Here is a 22,982-nt window from a genome sequence, read left to right as displayed (position 1 = left end):
CTGAAATTCTGCAACACATCTATGTAATGACTTTCATGAAACAAGAACTGAATCCATTATCTAGGATTCTACCGATCTCTCTATGCGGCAAATAAGTGCATCATGTTTGATTTTGTCACTCTTTCTTCGGTACTAAGCATACTTCTAGCATACTCATATGCATTCTTCTTTTGGATGTTTTCCCTAATGATTAAATCTCAAATGCCTTTAAAAAAAGAGTTTCATAGCTCTAGATGTACTACTCATAGTTATGGCCATTTCAGACCAACTCTTTGGTAGCAAACACCACTACTAGAAAATAGGCCTTTAATGACGCGCAAACAATGACACGCGCTGATAGACGACGTGCATTTGTACGTGCCCTAAAAAATAATGTCAACTTTGCAAAATGTGAAGGATAGAGGGCGCGCATTTTTGCGTGCCCTGAAATTAATGTCCAAAAAAAACACGGAAGGCACCTACCATAAAAAGCACGTCGTGTAAAGATGTCGCTTTATATTTTTTTTAGGAAGGCGCGTTCTCGATTTTTTTTAATCGGCAATGATGGGAAATGAAATCCCAAAAAATTAAACACCCGCCTACTTCTCTCCTTCTACAATCCTCTAACAAAGAACCCGAATTCTATTCTAACAAAGAAACCTAATTCTATTGTGAGGCTGTCAATCCTTTTAAAGCAACTCGTCTTCATGTACCTTGATCTGCACTCTCTCTCCCTTCTCTTTGCAAGCCCTAAGCCGCCCTCACCAGCATCGAAACCCATCAGCTCTAAGCGGCCATGGATTCTATAAAGAGTGTTTGTCTCGTATGTTTTTATCAGCGCCATCAGACACTACTCTTCTCTATCCACTATGTCGCCAAGTCTCCATATGCTTTCATCAACGCCATTCGACGAAAAGAACTAGGGCTTTGAACCACTTCTCAATAACTTGTTCAGAGAGATCCAACAGCTCCTCTCTCGCAAAACACCTTCGATTGAAGGTTATGTGACTCGTTACATCAGCGCCATTCGATTGAAGCTATTTTAGCATACACCGATCGCCTTCAATCCAAACTCCAATCAAAAATAGCATCTCGCATGTCTTCTCAGCTCTCCACTCCTCCATTTTGCTGGGGGCCCTGGTACCATCAATTTCAAATTGCACTTCATCTGAAGCTTGTTGATTTCTTTTGGATCCAAATTCAAATTCCGTGTTCTTCTTTGGCAATTTGGAGGTGGAATTCAGGTTGTATTACAGGAGAGTAGAGGAAGGGAAACAATATCCATTACTCTGTAGGAGATTAGCTAGCCTAAACGAAGAGTTCATTTCACATAAAAGTCCAACAGGTGGGTTCGATTTCATCTCCGGGAAGAGGATTGAACAAAAACTCATCGATTACAATCAAGAAGCAGAAAGATTTGGGTAATTCCAATTCCAGTATCATTTCAACATCTTTCAACGATCTCTAATTCTCTTCCACTTCATTTAATCTATTAACATGACTTCATTTAGGTTATGCATATGAAGAGGTAGCAGAAGTCTCACCTGGTCATCGATTCATTGCATACACCATGTATGACAAAGACAACAATTTCTTCAAATTGTGTGTTAGAGATTTGAATTTAGGTTCTCTCTGTAGTAAGCCACAAGCTGATTGGGTCTGTAATGTGGCATGGGCTAAAGGGGGTCAAGGCATATCTGTATCATGAAGTTTTTTTTTCCTTCATATCAGTTGGCTCTAAAATGAGCTCTAAACCCTGTATTTTATTTGTTTGAGAAATTGTGATTTGATTGTTGTTCCAGTCCCAAGCTGCTTGTTTCAAGAAAGCGAGAGATGATCTATACAAGGTTAAAGCATGGGTTTTCTCTCCACAAGTCAAAGTTATTAAGTGTTAGTGGGTCGAGTTGAAAATGGTCAAAATCCATAGAAAAGAACTAAAAAAAAGCTGATTTGGCTGATGAAGAAGCTGACATTCGTGAGGAAGATGTGTTGAAGGAGAAAGATGCTTTTGAGGATCTTAAGAAACTGGCAGCCAAGTCGCTGACTGAGACAGTTAATCAGTTGATTGACACTGTTAATCAGGTGAGAATCATATATTTTTTTTTTATTTATAATGCTTTAGAATTTGTTTGAGGGGTAAAATAGTAATTTTGTTTAATTTCGATTTTCAGGTGAAGGAGGATGAAAATGCTGAACAGGCGACCCGACCATCAAGAGTCACTGATGCGGTCAAACATCGGGCGACCCGGCCACAACAGATGATGTGAGGCATTGGATCGACTTCTTGAAACAAATAACTTCCCAGAGTTCACGGGCAGGGTTTGCCCCGCTCCATGTGAAGGTTCATGTGTGTTGGGTATAATTGAAAACCCGGTCTCCATCGACTGGTTAGTTTTCTTAAATTTATTTTTGAAAAAAATACCCTAACATATGTTAATAAAATTAAAAATTATACGTTGTTTAGGGACAAAATCGGTCTGGTGCACCTCTTAAAGATGCAGACAATGTTATTATCTCACAGCATCAGCATGCAGCAGCCTCTCAAATTCAGGCAAGAGAAACCGATATACATGCACTCTCTGAGCTTACTCGTGTAATCAGAATAAAAAATCTATAAATTTAGTTACACATGATGGCTTTATATATTGGTTTTAAGTCTATTTTACCATTTGCATTTAATTCTTTTTTCCCTTTTAAGGTTATGAAAGACGGTCAAGTTACACAATCAGAAAAGTATGAGGAGCTCTTGATGGCAGGAACTGCATTTGAAGAGCTTGTGAATGCTCATAAAGATGTCATTAAGGGTTTAGAGCCTTCTTTATCTGAAAATAAAAACGAACTACTAAACCAGTAACATTAAGAGGATTAATCATTAAGAACACTTCTAGGCAACAACAAGTTATTGGCTAGCTGGAGTGTTGGGCAAAGACAACTCTTCTGTCTTGGAGGAGTTTTACTCAGAAGAAACAAAATCCTAGTGCTGGATGAAGCCACTGTATCCATCGATTCAGACACAGATGCCACCCTACAGAAAATCATTTTAATATTATTGATTCAAGTGTAGTATTTATAATTTTTTGGTCCAAGTATAAATGTAATCTTTCATTTATGGTTTTTTAGGAATATGGGTATGGAGAACACCAGTTGAAATGGACATTGATGGATTTAAAACCTCAGTCTTTTATCTGGATACGGAAGGATTTGAAAGTATAGGGAAATCAAACGTTTATGATGACAGATGTTTGTCTTTTTCTTATTGTTTATAAATTATAAATTATAAATTATAGATTTATAATCAATGGATTTTCTTTTCTGATCCACATTTCTTCAGGATATTTGCTTTGGCAACGGTTTTAAGCTCAGTGCTTATCTACAATTTTCCTGAAACAGTTGGTTTCATCTTTAAAAACTGCTTTATTTATTAGTTTTTTCAAACAAGAAATGTAAGTCTGCTGCTATTTTTTTTTAAATCTTTTCAGATACGTGAAGCTGATATATCCCGGTTGTCATTTGCAGTTGAGCTTACTGAAGAGTTCTATGGAAGGTTGGTTTTCATTCAAATTTGAAAATGATGATCTTATTGTTAAAAACTTAAAATCATATATCATGACCAAAACTGATTTTCGTTTTCTGTTTTTTTTTTTTTTTTTTTTTTGTGAATCTACAGAGTCAAGGTAACTTTTGAACAGCTTGGATATTTTCTTGTTTATCTTACTAAAGATAGTAAGAGTGGTCAAATTTTTGGTTTGAGTTTTTGATATAATTACAGGGGCAAGATGTCGGCACATTTTGTCTCTGGTTTTAAATAAATTACAGCTTTGGTCCCTGAGTAGTGAGCGTAGTTGAAGTTTCATAAAGATTTTGGTCCATGTGACCAGTAAGTAAACAATATAGCTGATAGATTTTTCAAAATGACCGTTTTACCCTTGGACCAAAACTGAAAAAAAAACAATATTTCACAGGGGCAAAATTTGTAAATTTCTCTTATTTGGTCCCTATGGTGTGTGTCTATATATATATATATATATATATATATATATATATATATATATATATATATATATATATATATATATATATATGTAATGTTTTCGTCATAATGAAAAGTTCAACAGCCAGACGGTTAAAATAGATGACAAGTGGACCAAAATCATAAGGAAACTTGAAAATAAGTTTTTGGAACAAAAATTGCAAAAATCACGTTATGTTAGCTGTAATACCCATTTGGGAATTGGTATGCAATTATTTCTGCATAATTTTTTTTTACAATTTGATATTTTTATTTGCATTTTCTCTTATACAATATTTTCTTTTTATATATATATAAATTCAGAACAAAGTCGGCGTGATGACTTGGAGTCTCTGGGCTATGTTTTCTTGTACTTTTTGAAAGGTATGTGCTTAAATATTTTAATTGAGTATGTTGTGAAATCTAAAAAAATGAGCTTCTTGTTTTTTTGTTTTTGTTTTTGTTTTTTTTTTTTTTTTTTTTTGCAGTCTCCCATGGCAGGGTCTAAAAGGTGCAACAAAGAAGCAAAAATATGACAAAATATGTGAAAAGAAAGTATCGATTCCTATTGAGGTATTTGTGAAACAATATACAAAATATAACTTTTTTTATAGGGATAGTTGGCTACTGTTAAAATAACAGTCGTATTTAAATTGTTTTAGTGGAGTATGAAAATCATTTTCAATTTGTTTAACATGTTTTATGCAAGAATCATCATTTGGAGTTTGCCGCTTACTTCAAATATTGCAGATCTTTAACATTTGATCAAAAACCTAATTATGGATTCTTGAAGCGCCTTTTTCGTGACTTACTTACGCGAGAAGGTATATCCTTTATTCATATAATACAATATTATAGAAATTTAACCACATTTATGCTGTAAAATTTGTATAACATTGTATCTGATGTTTAACTCTTGATATTATTATTTTTTTATTAATATGATGTTCTACTTATTTCAGGATTTGATTTTGATTACGTATTTGATTGGGTAATCTTAAAGCATCATCAGTCAGAAAAAGAATAAACCACATATGGTTAACCGCAGCTGAGTTGCCTCTTCAAGCTTTGAAGCTATCTTGGATCGAAGGTTGGGCATTTATTGCATTTGTAACCTTAGGGTGTCTGCAATAGAAATGTTTGAGGTATATTCACTGATGTTTTTTTCATAAAAAAATTCAGACCATTGTTATGGTTGTCAATCTCAAACTCGTTCTTATTTAATAATACTGATCCTTGTTGCAAGAGAATTTTAATGTTTACGTACTCCATGATCATGGCTACCAATTTGGAGTCTTATTACCATATATGTCAATTTACACATCCTCTTTTAAAAGCTTCTGGAGCTGGAAACATTGTTTTGATTTCATCTGTTGCAGGTCTTGTTCACGTTTCTGTTGGGTCTGTTTATAGTGTCACCAAATGTATGGTTTGTTTGGCTCCATATTTTATATCTGATTTCATCTAGAAACAGGTAGCTGTTGTATCTATTCAGACTAGGCTTAGAGCAATGGTTCCAAGAGATGAGTTCAGAAGAAGAAGAAATAAGGCTGCAATGATAGTTCATGTACTATGGATGAATTATGTTTGTAAAGTATTTAAGAAAATGATTAGAAACAAGGGTGAATTTGTACAGATTAGTTAGCTACTTGCAGGTTGATCTTAAATAAGCAAAGGGGCAATGGATTGTATTTTTTGTATCTAATTCGTTTGTAAATTTTTGTTACAACTTCTATTTATTTGTTTTATCTTTCCATGGAACGATTATTTGTATGACATTAAATTTATGCAATGGATTCTATTTTTTTATATGATATTTTATTTTCTATTATGAAACATTAAATACAAATTTAATTTGAAAATAAGTAAATCTATAAATAATATTTTTTTAAACATTTAAAATTATGATACGCAAAAATGTGTGTCGTCTACATTTATGACATGGCCTTTCTTGACAGTGGCTTTCTTGATACGCATTGCGTGTCATTAACACGTGCGTCGTAAGGTTACGACACGCGAATGCATGTCGTTTTCCTTTATGACAGGGCCATCCTTGATACGCATTGCGTGTCGTAAACGCGCGTCGTAATTGCGCGTCGTAAATGAGCGTCGTCTATAGACGAAGCGTAAAAGCGCGTCGTCTCTCTTTATGACAGGGCCTTCCTTGACGTGCATTTGTGCGTTGTCTGAGCCTTTTACGACGTGCAATGAGCGTCGTAAAAGGCTGTTTTTCTAGTAGTGCACACCAAAGAAAGTACTTAGACTTCATCGTCAAATCTAATATCAACATATATCAGTATCGATATAATTGAATTGAACTCGTTACATAATTTATCACATATCCTCCTTCCTTCATCTTCATGTTCACAAGTTCTTTAATCATGAACACCTTGTTAGTTGTAGAATTTTTTCTCGTAATCGTTGTCAATGTTGTAAGCATCGTTCTTTTCCAACGACAACCTGATGACACCAAGGAACTGTTGATCTAACATATCACAATCTTCCTACTTCATCGCTTTTGGTTTCCTTTCGATCAAAGATAGATGCAACTTCTTCTAGTTGAGATAATCTTCTATCTACACTATCCAAAATCCAAAAATGTGACCTTCAGATTTATTGATCTTAATCTTCCCGTCTTTAGCCATAGCTCTAATACGAGTTATTAGGGTTCCAACAACGATTAAGATGCACATTCTACAAACAAACTGTAACGTCCCAAAATTTAAGACTAAAAATTTCTTTTAATAAAACATTTCTTTGAGCAAATTCATCATTCCAAAACATAAACAGAGTATTAATTTCCAAAATACATGTTCGTTATCAGAGTAAACATTCCCAGGCTGTCTAATCTATGGTGTGTGTGCCATGCGATCACCACGAGCTCTTCCCTCCGCTACCGGAAGTACCTGAAACCAAAACTGAAAACCGTAAGCACGAAGCTTAGTGAGTTCCCCACCCTACCACATACCATACAATCACATATCATACACACTGTCGGGCAATTCTGGGGTGCCCGACCTACCCGGTACGGCCATTCTGGGGTGCCGACCTACCCGTGTCAAGCCGTTCTGGGGTGCTGACTACCCATGTCAGGCCATTCTGGGGTGCTGACTACCCATCGGTCCTAACAACCGATCCTCAGGGACTATTTCACCCCCTACTGCTACTATCACATATATCATAACATAACATATTATCAGACATATCTGGGGTGTCCGATCTATCCTTCGGTCCTAACGATCGAACTTGGGGACTATTCCCCCTCCTACTACCACTATCACATATAACATAACTTGCCAGCGTATAAACATATCATCACATACTGTCAGACATTTCTGGGGCGTCTGACTACCCTTCGGTCCTAACAACCGAACTCTACTGATGAGTCATGGAACCCCATCCATGCTCCTACTGATAGTGAGATACAGGCCCAAACCACACTCACTCTTTCCCTAACTTGGGCCTTGCCCCTGATTTGCTGCTAATGAGATGCGGAACACCATCCACACTCTTCAATTGGTGAGACACAGGACCTCGCCCACACTCACCTCCCTACCAGACACATACAAGTATCACGCAGACAACAAGTATAAACTATCACATAACCATTCCTTGGGCACCCGCCCTCTGTCATTGGACCTCGTCCCGAATATCATACTAGCATACTGTGCCTAGGGCTAACCCCCGGGTCTTCTACTCATAACTACATAGGCCGGCATTGTGGCCATAGACCCATTCATACAAAGGGAAACTCACCTGCACTGGCTGAACTGGCTGATGAACCCACTAGCTGCTGCCCGGCAACTCTCTGAACTCCTGCTCCACTCGCTCCCCGAGCTACCATTGTCAAAGCAACACTGAGTCTAACTGACCCTCGAAAGACAACCAAGTCAACTCTGGTCAAAGTCAAAGTCCTGGTCAAAGTCAACCTTCCAGGTCAACCCTACTTGCCGAGTCACCCTATTGACTCGCCGAGTTCATATGTTTAGAGTCCTTCTCTTTGCGACTCGACTCGCCGAGTCAGTCCATGACTCGCCGAGTCTACCGATTTCCGAGTCCTGACCTGTCCAACTCACCGAGTCTCCATTCGACTCACTGATTCGAGTCTCAACTCAAAGGGTTTGGGGTTTTCGCGACCTGACTCGCCGAGTCCAAGACAACCTTCAATAGACTCGCCGAGTTGTTCATCCAACTCGCCAAGTTCCTGCCCAACTTCATCTGACTCGACGAGCTGTTCATCCCACTCGTCGAGTTTCACCAAATCTTCATGCTACTCGCCGAGTCCACTCAAAGGACTCGCTGAGTCCATTTAGATCTCCATACATGCAGAGGACTTTTGAGTCATGCATGGACTCCAAACTATAGATCTACCCTTCCCAAGCCCATTACTCACATAAAGTTGCAAACTTTACGTGTAGAGAAAGAGATCTAGGCAAAATACACCACAAACTAGGGTTTAAGACAAGGAGGCTCCATAATCAACTCAAGGGCTGCTACTTTATGCTTCTCAAGACCATAATATGCTTAGATCTGATGTACCAACTTCAGAACTGCCTTCTGACTCAAAATAATAACATTATGGCTAAAAAGCCCCAACAACCACACATAGATCTAGGTGCAAAAAGGGTCCAGGAACTAGTTTATTACCTCCAAATGCTCAGAATGAACTCACAATCCCAGATCTATGGTCCCTTCTTGCTCCTCCAAGTTTCTTCTTCCTTCTCCAAGCTTTAATGCACCTTCCAAGGCAACAAATGGCTCAAATAGAGGATATGGCGGCTAGGGTTTAATGTTCTGGGTGAAAGAGGCAGTAAAGGAACCCTAGGGGAGAGAATGAGGTGCTTAAATAGGCTCCAAGTCCGGAATTTAGGGTTTTCCTTGCACAGACCAGACTCGCCGAGTCCACTTGGCCGACTCGCCGAGTTGGTCACTTACACCTCGACCCGGATCCCGCTCGGACTCGCCGAGTCCCTCCTTGGACTCGCCGAGTCGACCCCTAAACTTAGGGTTTTCTTTCCTTTCTTGGTCTTCAAAACTTTGGGTGTTACAACTCTCCCCCACTTAAACTAAACTTCGTCCTCGAAGTTTGCTATGGCCCACCGCCTGCGATCTGCCTCCAATAACTCACTAATTAATCCAACACCAGCTGCCTACCTTCGCTGGCCTCCCGCTCAGTCATTCCGACTAACACAAATCCTTGCGAATAATAGACTCAGGTCACCCTAACCCTGAACATCCTGGAAACACAACTTACTTACCGACAATCCTTCTGGTATTCACCGAGTACTGCACTGAACCTATAGGGGTTCACCCCTTCTTTCCTTGCACAATTCCTTACCTTCCCAAGGCAAAGCTCCATCACCAACTATTTCTTCTGTCATTGTGAAGGCCCTATCCTTCACCAACTCCATCACCCCCGATAATCCCGGTACTGGTCATCACCGTCAGTAACCACTAACACTCCTCTCTGCCAAAACTTGGTGCCGAGCACCCCTTGATTCAACTAAATGAATCCCACCATACACTGCTTACTCGCAGTACTACCGACTGAAAATTTTGCTATTCCTTGTCTGCCTTCCGGATGAACTGAGACCACCCTGGTCCCTACCAACCTATCAATGTCTGGATTACCGGATCCCACCGGTAGCTGACCCAACGCAACTACTAGTCGCTCCCGGCGACTTTCGAAGAAACTTCGACCACCTAAAACTGCTCAATCTATCCTGCCCTACAAGCACTACAATTTCCCTGGGATCCCCGATCCCCTATCTTGACACTAAGGTCCTTACCAGGTCCCACATGTGTTGCTAAAACTCACGGGCCTCGCTTACAGGTCTCACCCAACTATATCCTGGAGAGGCCTCTCCCAAAGTCTCACCTTTCTAGGGCTATACAGGCAAACTCCCTATCATTCTCATCCACTACCCATTTCTGATCCCTATCTGATCACTAGGAGGTAGGGGCCTCGCCCCAACTCCGCTAACGAAGCTACTAAGGAATGCTACGGCTTACCCGTAGTCTTGCAACACTTCCACCACTGAGTGCTAATACAAAGGCACCCATGTGCCATTAGCTCTCAAGATCCTCATTCCGACTCCCTCGAGTCCTACGGGCGATCCACAACCTGAATTCCCAACCACGCACTAACCATTACCATTACATGCACTAGCTGATGGGGAGTTTCTCAAACTTCCAACCCTGAAATCCTCGATCCATCAAGCGCTGAACCACTTCTTTTCCTTCTCGGAGGATTCTCCCCCGCTTCATTCCTGCTTACCCCTTGTTGCTCAATACTCAAAAGAAATCCTTGCTACCATTCCATAATCAATCTGCTGAGGAACCCAAGCTTACCATAGCTAGGGATCTAACCAATCCATCTCTAATACTATACAACCCGATCTAACGAGACATACCAAGTCCCTCCCAAGCATGCTATAGTTACTGCATCCTATGCAACCTTCTCCAATAGGGCACATCCCCTCACTACCATTCGGATATCCAAGGTATGCAGATGGCATATAACTCGATCACAATCAACAGCTCAGAAATAAAATACTCATATTGATAATGATGCAGAACCATAACAATATACTCATGCACAAATAAAAGAACTGAAAACAGAAATCGCATACCGGCAACGTCCGGTGCTGATCGCGCCTCTAAGGTAGTCATCTGAAGAGCTCTGCCTCCTACCGCAGGCGCCTTTGCACGGCCCAGACGGCCGTCTGTGATCCTCAAAGTTGCAGGGGCAGGTGCCATCACCCGTCCTGCTGAAAACAACTGGGGCACTGGGCCTTCTTGTGGCCCCGCTGGTTGCAGTGAAAACATAACATGTCTGATCCCTGTGAGGTGGTAACAGTACAATCCCTGCTGAAATGACCAGTCCGACCGCACTTGAAACAGCCAGACTCGCCACCGCTACCACTCCTGCACGCGCCCCCGTGTGCCCTGCTACACTTCCCGCACCGACTGCAGTCTTGATAATCCCTCGACCTTGAATCCGATCCCTTGGGCCTTTTGCCCGAACCTGCAGCTACCTGAACCTCATCCGGCTTCCTCTTCCGGATCTGCTTCAAATCAATTTCCCTCTCTCTAGCCCGAGAAATCATATCTTTCAGCGTCTTACAGCTGGATCTGCTCACAAACTCCCTGATGTCATCCCTCAACATCTCATGGTATCGGGCCTTCTTCATCTCCTCATCCGCGGCATACTGTGGTACAAGAAGAGCCCTCTCCCTGAACTTGGCGGTGATCTCCGCCACAGTCCCAGTGGTCTGTGTCAAATCCTGAAACTCCCGTGCCAACTGCTGCACCTCAATAATCGGCGAAAATTCCGCCCTGAACCTGGCCGAGAAATCGCTCCAAGTCATCGCGTCCAACGCGGCATCATCACCCAAAGCATGACCAATCTCCTCCCACCAATCCCTCGCTCTATCCTTCAGAAGACAGGAAGCGAGCCTGACCTTGTCCCCCTCAGGGCACCGGCTTGTACGGAATGCGTTGGCAACATCAGCCAACCATCTGCTGCTAGCAATGGGGTCCCTAGCCCCATGATAATCTGGTGCCCCGCAAGCCCTGAACTCCCGAAATGTCAAGGTGCGCGCTCCCAACAGAGCCATCATCTCAGTACGAAAGGCTCCCAGCCTCTCATCCAAAATCTCCAATATACCCTCCTTGACCGTGCCAAAGATCACAGGAGTCTGATTCAAAATACTGCGCGTAACCTCGGCAGATATCCAGTCCCTCATTCGCTCCTCGAGCTGCTCGGCCCCTGAACCTGAGCCTGGTCCCTCTCCGGCGCCTGATCCGCCCGCTGGTCTCTCTCGCAACGTCACCATGCTGAAAATATACCACAACCACTACCAGAATACTCAACACTAATGCGAGACCAACACACCCTACCAGGTTCCCGGTCTTGTCTCGGCCTTTCCCGAATCGAGTACGGATCCTCTGCTTTTAGTAGTACGGGCCCATACTACCTTCCACATCTATCCGTACTTCCTCAGAAATTGCTTTGACTCCACTAGGTCCCTTAACCACTACCACTGCTCCCAGCACTATCTCATCCTAGGCTTACCCTAGGAAAACCTCTGACTCAACTCAAACCAGTCCTCAGCTGCTGAGGGTCTCCTTGTGATGCCAACTAGCCATCACCTGGATACCATCACATGTGATGAGGCTCAGATAATCCTTCAAGTAAAAGACTCGTCCCTACAACGGCTGGACTCAGAAAAGAGCTGCGCAATAGGACCAAATCCAGCACTCTAAGATTATCCAACCCTGGTCACATGTGACGTGCCGTATCCACCTAATGGCTAACTCCCATCACTCAGAATCCCATAATACACAAAGCAAGCGACATTCAGACAAGGGAAAATCTAACCATAACATACTCAAGCAATCATATCCACAAGGCAAGAAACTGAACTAGCATGCAACACAAGCTCATAGACTCACACAAACTCATAAACTCAGGCATAACCTAAACAGGCTATCCTACTACTGTCTAATCAACACTACTATGCAGCTCAAAAGCACAAATAATAGGCACATAAGGCATCATCCCTATATCCTTAGTCCTATTCTAGCATGCTGTTCTATCAACTGATGCTCATAACATAAACTTGTATGGGTATTTTGGGGTACTTACTTGAGCTCGGTTGATTGCATGCACCACACCTTTTTTTTTCAAAGTTCTTTTCTTTCTGAATTATTTTTGCTTTTCTAAAACTGTTTTCTTTCCCAAAACTCTCTTTTTACAAAACTGTCTTTTCATTTTGAAAACTTCTATACCAATTCCTCAGTTTGAGTTCAGACACACCCGAGAGCATGTCCGAATCCCTCAAACCAAGGCTCTGATACCAACTTGTAACGTCCCAAAATTTAAGACTAAAAATTTCTTTTAATAAAACATTTCTTTGAGAAAATTCATCATTCCAAAACATAAACAGAGTATTAATTTCCAAAATACATGTTCGTTATCAGAGTAAACATTCCCAGGCTGTCTAATCTATGGTGTGTGTGCCATGCGATCACCCCGAGCTCTTCCCTCTGCTACCGGAAGTACCTGAAACCAAAACTGAAAACCGTAAGCACGAAGCTTAGTGAGTTCCCCACCCTACCACATACCATACAATCACATATCATACACACTGTTGGGCAATTCTGGGGTGCCCGACCTACCCAGTACGACCATTCTGGGGTGCCGACCTACCTGTGTCAAGCCGTTCTGGGGTGCTGACTACCCATATCAAGCCATTCTGGGGTGCTGACTACCCATGTCAGGCCATTCTGGGGTGTTGACTACCCATCGGTCCTAACAACCGATCCTCGGGGACTATTTCACCCCCTACTGCTACTATCACATATATCATAACATAACATATTATCAGACATATCTGGGATGTCCGATCTACCCTTCGGTCCTAACGACCGAACTTGGGGACTATTCCCCCTCCTACTACCACTATCACATATAACATAACTTGCCAGCATATAAACATATCATCACATACTGTCAGACGTTTCTGGGGCGTCTGACTACCCTTCGGTCCTAACAACCGAACTCTACTAATGAGTCATGGAACCCCATCCATGCTCCTACTGATAGTGAGATACGGGCCCAGCCCACACTCACTCTTTCCCTAACTTGGGCCTTGCCCCTGATCTGCTGCTAATGAGATGCAGAACACCATCCACACTCTGCAATTGGTGAGACACAGGACCTCGCCCACACTCACCTCCCTACCAGACACATACAAGTATCACGCAGACAACAAGTATAAACTATCACATAACCATTCCTTGGGCACCCGCCCTCTGTCATTGGACCTCGTCCCGAATATCATACTAGCATACTGTGCCTAGGGCTAACCCCCGGGTCTTCTACTCATAACTACATGGGCCGACATTGTGGCCGTAGACCCATTTATACAAAGGGAAACTCACCTGCACTAGATGAACTGGCTGATGAACCCACTAGCTGCTGCCCGGCAACTCTCTGAACTCCTGCTCCACTCGCTCCCCGAGCTACCAATGTCAAAGCAACACTGAGTCTAACTGACCCTCGAAAGACAACCAAGTCAACTCTGGTCAAAGTCAAAGTCCTGGTCAAAGTCAACCTTCCAGGTCAACCCTACTTGCCGAGTCACCCTATTGACTCGCCGAGTTCATATGTTCAGAGTCCTTCTCTTTGCGACTCGACTCGCCGAGTCAGCCATGACTCGCCGAGTCTACCGATTTCCGAGTCCTGGCCTATCCAACTCACCGAGTCTCCATTCGACTCACTGATTCGAGTCTCAACTCGAAGGGTTTGGGGTTTTCGCGACCTGACTCGCCGAGTCCAAGAACAGACTCGCCGAGTCCAAGACAACCGTCAATAGACTCGCCGAGTTGTTCATCCAACTCGCCGAGTTCCTGCCCAACTTCATCTGACTCGATGAGCTGTTCATCCCACTCGTCGAGTTTCTCCAAATCTTCATGCTACTCGCCGAGTCCACTCAAAGGACTCGCCGAGTCCATTCAGATCTCCATACATGCAGAGGACTTTTGAGTCATGCATGGACTCCAAACTGTAGATCTACCCTTCCCAAGCCCATTCCTCATGTAAAGTTGCAAACTTTACGTGTAGAGAAGGAGATCTAGGCAAAATACACCACAAACTAGGGTTTAAGACAAGGAGGCTCCATAATCAACTCAAGGGTTGCTACTTTATGCTTCTCAAGACCATAATATGCTTAGATCTGAAGTAGCAACTTCAGATCTTGCTTCTAACTCAAAATAATAACATTATGGCTAAAAAGCCCCAACAACCACACATAGATCTAGGTGCAAAAAGGGTCCAGGAACTAGTTTATTACCTCCAAATGCTCAGAATGAACTCACAATCCCAGATCTATGGTCCCTTCTTGCTCCTCCAAGTTCCTTCTTCCTTCTCCAAGCTTTAATGCACCTTCCAAGGCAACAAATGGCTCAAATAGAGGATATGGCGGCTAGGGTTTAATGTTCTGGGTGAAAGAGGCAGTAAAGGAACCCTAGGGGAGAGAATGAGGCGCTTAAATAGGCTCCAAGTCTGGAATTTAGGGTTTTCCTTGCACAGACCAGACTCGCCGAGTCCACTTGGCCGACTCGCCGAGTTGGTCACTTACACCTCGACCCGGATCCCGCTCGGACTCGTCGAGTCCCTCCTTGGACTCGCCGAGTCAACCCCTAAACTTAGGGTTTTCTTTCCTTTCTTGGTCTTCAAAACTTTGGGTGTTACACAAACACGATAACAAAATGCAAGAAACACACAAAGATTTTCATGGTTCACTTTTTTTTGAAATGGAAAACATACCGCTACTCCTTATTGCCACCTATGTCTCCTAGTGAAACTTGAACGCATGCCTTTTCATTTGAGAGTCACTCCTTACTGTTAGGGCAAATGTCATTTAGTCACTTGATGATCTATCAAGCTATATCCACTTGCAAACTAAAGAGATTAGTTTATTGATTTGTAAGTGTTATATACAATGATGACGTGATAACTTCATTTTCACACACTCATGTACACATATCTTAGAACTATATTAATGAAATGTATTTATAAATGAGTTAACCTAGGGTTCAACATTAGGCCCATGGGGCATCTGACAAAAGGTCATGCACAAAGTCAACTTGTTACCCAAAATTGAAATAAATAGTTCTAAAGCTTGTTGAAACTTCGATATGCTCGGTAAATCCGAAAAATGATTGTCCTTCTGCCTTCGATATTGAACTTGATATTTCTATATTTGCTAAAAACTTCTTTTGAATCTCGTCCTGCCTGCACTTTGTACTGAAGCTTTGGTGCATTGGAGTAACCTTTCGTCTTCGCCAACTTAACCATCTTCGTCATTAGACTCCACGTCTCAACCCTTGCTATCTTAGTAAAATCATGTTCTAAAAGAAATAATTTTGTAAATCGTGTTTTGCAAAATAACTTGACTTTGTGAAATTACTTTATTAATACTTACTACTAAAATGCTTTGTTTGCCTTTTATTTTAGAAAAATAGTATGTATTTTTGCAAAATCTGAGTAATGATTTCGTAAATAATGAATAATTTTGTAAAACGATAGAATTTTCCCTTAAAATTGTCATAAATGTAATTTTACAGTTTATTTATTTATTAATTTCTTTTTGCAAAGATCATTTAGTAAAATACGTGATAAATTCAAAAAAATATGATAATTTAATGAGTGACAATCTTTCATTTTGATTATTTTAGTAGTCATTGTAAAAATTATTAACAATGCCCAAGTTCAACAAAAAGAAGGGGGTGAAATGTAGGTAAAAGTTTTACCCAAGGGCCGAGTTCATTTAAGATAAGCCATAATAAGCAAATCATGAGGCAGTAGGTTAGAAAGTATAGAACTAACGAAAGTAAGACAAAATATATAACAAGCTCAAAATTATTAAGAAACTACTATTTTAAGTTTTAACCTCCGAATGGTATGCACTACTTCTTCTTTCCCAGGTGGGTCTATTTTATGTAGCTTGCAATTATTTTTCCTCTTTCCCAATTTTGTATTTTGTGGGTACTTTTTGCCAAAAATGGAATGCCAAAAACAATGAAAATAACGTACTAAATATGCTTTCTACTTTGTATTTTTACTTTTGTGGTGGACTAAAATTCACTTCAGGTAAAATCATATCAATTGAATTTAAATATTCAAAATTTAAAGACAAATTACATGAAGTAATATAAAATTTGATATAATATGTTTTTAGTTTATTTTCATTTTGAAAGAGATGTTTTTAAATTTACATTTAAAAATCATGTTATAAGTTTACACCCAGATAAAAAGGCAGATCATTTAACATAAAAAAATGACTTATAGTAAAGTATTTTTTACTAAAAATTTATAAGATATATTTTTTCAAATTTGATTCAAATACATATTTATTGAAATAAAATTTAATTAAAATTGTATTTCTTTTACCATTTTATCATACGGTTTACTCAAGTCTTACTAATTTTTACAAAAATAAACATAGGCAAATTCAATAATAGAGGATACATATAAAAAAACCCTCAATGGAAGAAAGAGATTTCTTATAATGACAAAATGTCCTTATCTTAAATGCCTTGTAATGACAAGCAAGGTACTGATTTGATCCATACTAGGGTCTAAGTTTTTGTTGCTAAAAGGTCAATCGCTGAAACATGATGATCAAGTTGTATATTTATGTTTCCGTTGTTTTGTGTTCTAATGATCATTCTAACCTAGCAGTGGTATCAAAACCAATGTTCTAGGGCTTTATCACATTATAAGTAATTTGGTCATAAAAAACTACATTATAAGTAATTTGGTCATAAAAGAGTTTTTTATGGGGTATGAATTGTTTGCATTTCGTCTTTGTTTTTTAAAAATCATAATTAATTTTAGAAAAAGTGTTTATAGGCAAAACCTACAAGGTGTTTAGAGCCTTTTAAAAGAATAAACTGGGCAAAAGGATAATATTATCATATCCAATAGAGATATTGATCATCTTAATCAAAGATCTAATGATCATCTAAGCAATTTTGAAATTGTTTAACAACTATCTACACCATGGACACCTCCACAAACAATATAGTTTGGAGGAGAAACCAATCATTGTTTGATATGGTTCATGATGAATCGTGTTATTCTTCAAAACAGTTTTTGATATTGCATCATGAAAATTGTTACAAGAGTCCTTTACCTTGTACCAAAAGATAAGGTTTGAAAAACATAATCTGAAATATGAAGTGAGGACATTCTGTCACTTTCATATTTGGAATGTATGGGGTTGTGATGCTTACATTCACCGTAAAGCTCTCGATAAGTTACAACCCAAATCAGATAAATATTACTTTGTTGGATATCTTGCTAGATCTTTTGAATTTTTGTTATAGTAAGTATTCATAGAACATAATCTTTGTTGCTTGAAAGGAAGTCTTCTGTGAAAGGGAGATGATATCCAAAGAAACTAGTGGGAGCCAGATTGATCTTGCAAAAATTCAAGAGTCAACCAGCAAAGAATCTAATGTTGACATTAGTTCTCAACTAGAGGTTGAAAAAACTGTTGAGCCTTAACAAAATGATTTTTAAGGAATTTAACATTCCTCCACATCCTCTCCAAAGATCTGATGGAGTACATCATACACTTGAGTTTTATGGGTATCATATTACTAAGGGCGATGAGTCACTGGTAGATGACGATGAGCCTACAAACCATTAGGAAGCTATGACATATCTTTAGACTGCTAAATGAAAAGAGGCTATGGAGAGCGAGATTTATTTATGATAACAAGTTTGGGAGTCGGTTTATTACACACTTGACTTTAAAACAGTTAGGTGTAAATGGGCCTTCAAGAAGAAGACACATATAGATGTGACAACCCGACATTTTCATGTTCAATAGATCAATTCTATCAAACTTAGACTCATTTTGCTATCTTGTAGAACTGTTTAGGGGCTACTAGAGTGTTCTAAACATAATACAATCAAGGTAAGAGCTTAGAAATGGGTTAACTCGATGCATATCAACCAAAATCGGGCCAAACACTCCAACACATGGAGTGTGCGGCCACACACCCATTTCAGCCACACTCCTTCATATAAATAGAACACTTAGCCAATTTTGATCACTTTTCCACTCCTTCAAGGCTAGAACTCGAGATTCTCTCAAGTACCATCCACATCTTCATCTTGATCTTCATAAAAGTAAGTAATCCTTTCTTTGAGTAGTTGATACTTGAAATTATCTAGCCTTCTTCCCTACTATGATCCATGAAAAACACATTTTGGTGTTAGATCTTCAAGAACACCAAGAACACACACCAAGTTTTGGACCATAATCACCCCTTTCAAGCCTCTATAACGTGTATACACTTATCACAACTAGTTATATGCTAAGAACACTTGAAATTATACATGAAAAACATCATTTCGTATAATCTTCAAGTGGGTGCGGCCACACACACCTCCATAGTGGCCGCACACACCCTTTTTAGGTCCCAAAATGGCAACAACCTTATTTTAAGGCTAAGTCATGAAGAATGAAACTGTCCTAGATGTCCCTTATAGCTTAAAATTACGTTTTGGCACATTCCATAAGGAGTGTGCGGCCGCACACACTTCCTGGCCGCACACACACATTTGTTGTGCATTTTGACCATACACTCCCTTGTATAGTCATATACCACTCATATACAATCTTATATGGTTGTAACACTTCATAATAAGTGTTTACTAGTCCCTAAGGTGGTTCCAAATCAATAATTAGTTATTACATACACTAATTGTATACATATATATATATATATATATATATATATATATATATATATATATCATTATATGGTTAATAGGATTCGTTTGTGCTCAAGTCTTCAATTGACACTCAACTTCCTATATCAATCTTACATTCGACTTATTCACAAACAGGTGAGTTCATACACCTTAAACTTATCTTTTAAATGATTTTAAATGCTTTCATAAGGGGGATACAAGTAGAAAACATGCTAGTTATAAGATCAATCACATGTGATTTATAACTGTGTTTCAAACAAGGATTTCATATACTTCAAACTGTGTTTCAAAACAAACTACTTTTAATTCGTTTATAAGCTGACATCAAGTCATTACTTATTTGTTGTTCAAAACTCTTTAAATTTATTACAAAACCTCTTTTACTTATATATACTGTCAAAAGCATGTCTATATATGTATAGTTATATACGTAATGTTTGAAGGACTTAGGACTGCTAGCTCGCTTTATTTCCTTTTCCTTGTTTGGATGTGGACTTAGGGTATCGGTCAGTTGTCCGAATGTCGTCTAAATATTAGATATATATTATGTATACATATGTGAACATAAAAGTTCTATTCAATCAGTTCAGTACCTTTGGGTAGCAAAGGTATACATTCATCTATTCATATACATAACTTACTAGTAAACTATAATAGATATAGTTTAGAAGAATACTATCATATACAATTACTATAACAAAGAATACTATAACAGAGAATACTATAACAGAGGATACTAGACAGAGAATACTATAACAGAGAATACTATACAGAGAATACTATAAATAGAATACTATTACTATAACAAGTATACTATAACAAGATTCAGAGATAACATTGTTGGATAAGGTGTCTAAGTCCATAACTATTTCTGGTATGTACTTGCCCCAACCCGGCATGGTCCATTTGGGTTGCATGGCACCATGCAATTGGATAGACTAAATAAGAGAAATAACACTTGTGGTTTATTAATATATTATAAGTTCTAACATATTAATAGTATTATTTAATTAGTTTGATCAAGAATTAATTTAGAATTAATTAAGTGGTCAAAAGATAACTAATTAAATATATGGGTTGATTATGTAAATCATCCATAACTTGTATAGTGGGCTAAGAGGCTCCATGGATTATCAAGTTGGGATAAACCCATAGGATGCTCCATGGGACTTATAAACCCATGGGTCATGGAAATGAAGAGCCATGACACATTAGGGTTTACATGGTGTAACCCTAGATGTGTCAACAATATAAAAAGAACATGTTCTCCACCAAAATCGGCTACACATGAACAAGTGAGGGCTAGGCCGATTTTTGCAAGTGTAAGATTCTTTCAAAGTTTACTCCTTTGCATTTAGTGTTGTGTGAAGCATTTGAGGCATCACACTTGGGGTGCTAGGCTCACAAGGTTTCAAGGATCATAAGCAACAACAAGGTAAGTTATTCTATCTTTCATTCAAGTTAAAAATTGTTCCCCATGTATGCGAGATAGGAATATAACCTTGGAATTCAACTTTGTATGATAATTACACAAACATAGATCCAAGGTTATTAGGGTTGCATGTACACTTAGGAAGTGTTAGAATGCTCAAAATCCATCAATGGTATTAGAGCCTAGGCTTGTTTGTTTGTTATTTGTGCAAAATTGTTGAAAAAAGTCGATTTTGTGCCGTCAGCCTGCTGAACTCGCCGAGTCCATGGGGGTACTCGCCGAGTTCATGTGTAAATTCATCCTACTCGCCGAGTAGGTTCGTGCACTCGACGAGTATGAGCCTTAGAATGCAGATTTTAGACTTTTGTTGCTGGAAATGGACTAGAAACATTACCTTAAACTGTTTTGGTGTTATAAAACTTATTTTAGATGGTGTAATGTTTATTCTAATCCATTTACATTGGAAATTATCAAAATTACAAGTTTTTAAGTGTAATTTTTGATTCTTGAATGTGTCCATATTCATGCTCTTGAACTTATGAAGATTAGATGATCATAAGAATTGCTTGTAACCTTCATGGTCGTTTAATTTGTGATCATAATGTGTTTTAATGGAGTCCATAACTTGTCCTCAAGTTATGGAAAATCAAAAGTCACACTTTTATTAAAGCCATTAAAAGAACACAAGAGTTATAAAAATGAAGAGTCTTCATTTTTATTACTCAATTAACTCATAAGTTATAAGAAATGAAAAGGTTTTGAAATTTTACAAAACTTGCCCTCAAGTTTTGGAACAAGTAAAGTCTTGATTAAAACTTTAGTTCCAACCCTTAGAATTTTAAAAGTTAAAATTCAACCCTTATACTTTATAATATTATAAGTTAATAATATATAATATAATATTATATATATATATATATATATATATATATATATATATATATATATATATAAGATCAACTCGTCTTACCGTTAGTACGCCTCATTCACGAAGCCAATCTATAAGGGGGGTATAAGGTTGTTGCCTATAAAATGGCAACTTAATGGGTGTCCACTCTCACCCACCGCTTCCTTGATCGGTGGAGGGTCGTTAGCCGAACGGGTAAGACAAGGACTTATAAATTCTCATTAAAAGTATGATGAATATTATAAAGTAACTAAAGGCTTTTATTAAATTGCCAATCTTAGTTACTTTAGGAAAAATGTGAATAAGGTGCTAATCCATGAAATTACACGTTACACTTTGTTTAAGTCGTTGGTGGAGCGTGTGTGGTTAACCGACAACTAACTTGGACTTAACATGGTAGGTAAAGGGTAACTTAAGGTTTATCATAGTATCGGTGGAGCGTGTGTGGTTTACCGGCACATCAATTGAGTGATAAACTTTAAGGGTACCAAGTGATTTGCATGGTTACTTCACACCTCGTTTTGTGATCCTCGGTATCCCAGTCACAAAACTTGGAGGGCACACTCGAGATTAAAACATGCCTTTGAAAAGGTCATTGAATCTCAAAAGAATCTAGGAATTTCTAAGAACCAATTAAAAACCTAATATTTATATTTCGTTTTTCATGGTGGAAATTGGTGAATCGTCATTCACCTACCTTTGAAATATGTTATAGCTTGGATTACGGCATACCTCTTCTAAGTTATAATATATTGTGATTGGATCCTAGCCTTAATATTACATTTAAGTGTTTTATTAAGGACTATCTTAATATCTAAACTAATATTGTTCTCTTCTTTCAGATGTCTTCAAACAACGCTGCTTTTGGCTTTAATCCTAATGGCTCCTTTACCCTTATGAACTTGTGTGAGAAAGTCACTTTTGATGGATCCAACTTCAATGAATGGATCAGAAACACCAGGATGATTACCCACTACGAGGACAAAGAATATGTCCTTGACAAGGAGCTTAAGGAGATTGATGAGACCACTGTAACTCCCCAGGAGATCGCTGACCTCAGGGCACATGAAAGGGAATATACAAAAGTGGCATGCATCATGTTGGCCACCATGACAGCAGAACTCCAAAAGTCCTATGAGGACTTCTACCCTTTTGAAATGCACCAAGATCTGATGGAAACTTACCATCAAAGTGCAAGACAAGAGAGGTATGAAATCATCTGCTCCATCATAACAACCATGATGAAGGACGGGGAATCCGTCACGAGCCACATGCAGAAAATGCAAAGGTATGTGGATCGGTTGCTGAAGCTTAATGTGAACTTCCCCGAGGAGCTTGCAATAGATATCATTTTGCA

The sequence above is a fragment of the Lactuca sativa genome, chromosome 7, assembly GCF_002870075.4.
Source record: "Lactuca sativa cultivar Salinas chromosome 7, Lsat_Salinas_v11, whole genome shotgun sequence".
Taxonomy (NCBI): Eukaryota; Viridiplantae; Streptophyta; class Magnoliopsida; order Asterales; family Asteraceae; genus Lactuca; species Lactuca sativa.
The sequence above is the reverse complement of the archived record's forward strand: the minus strand, read 5'-3'. Positions refer to the sequence as shown.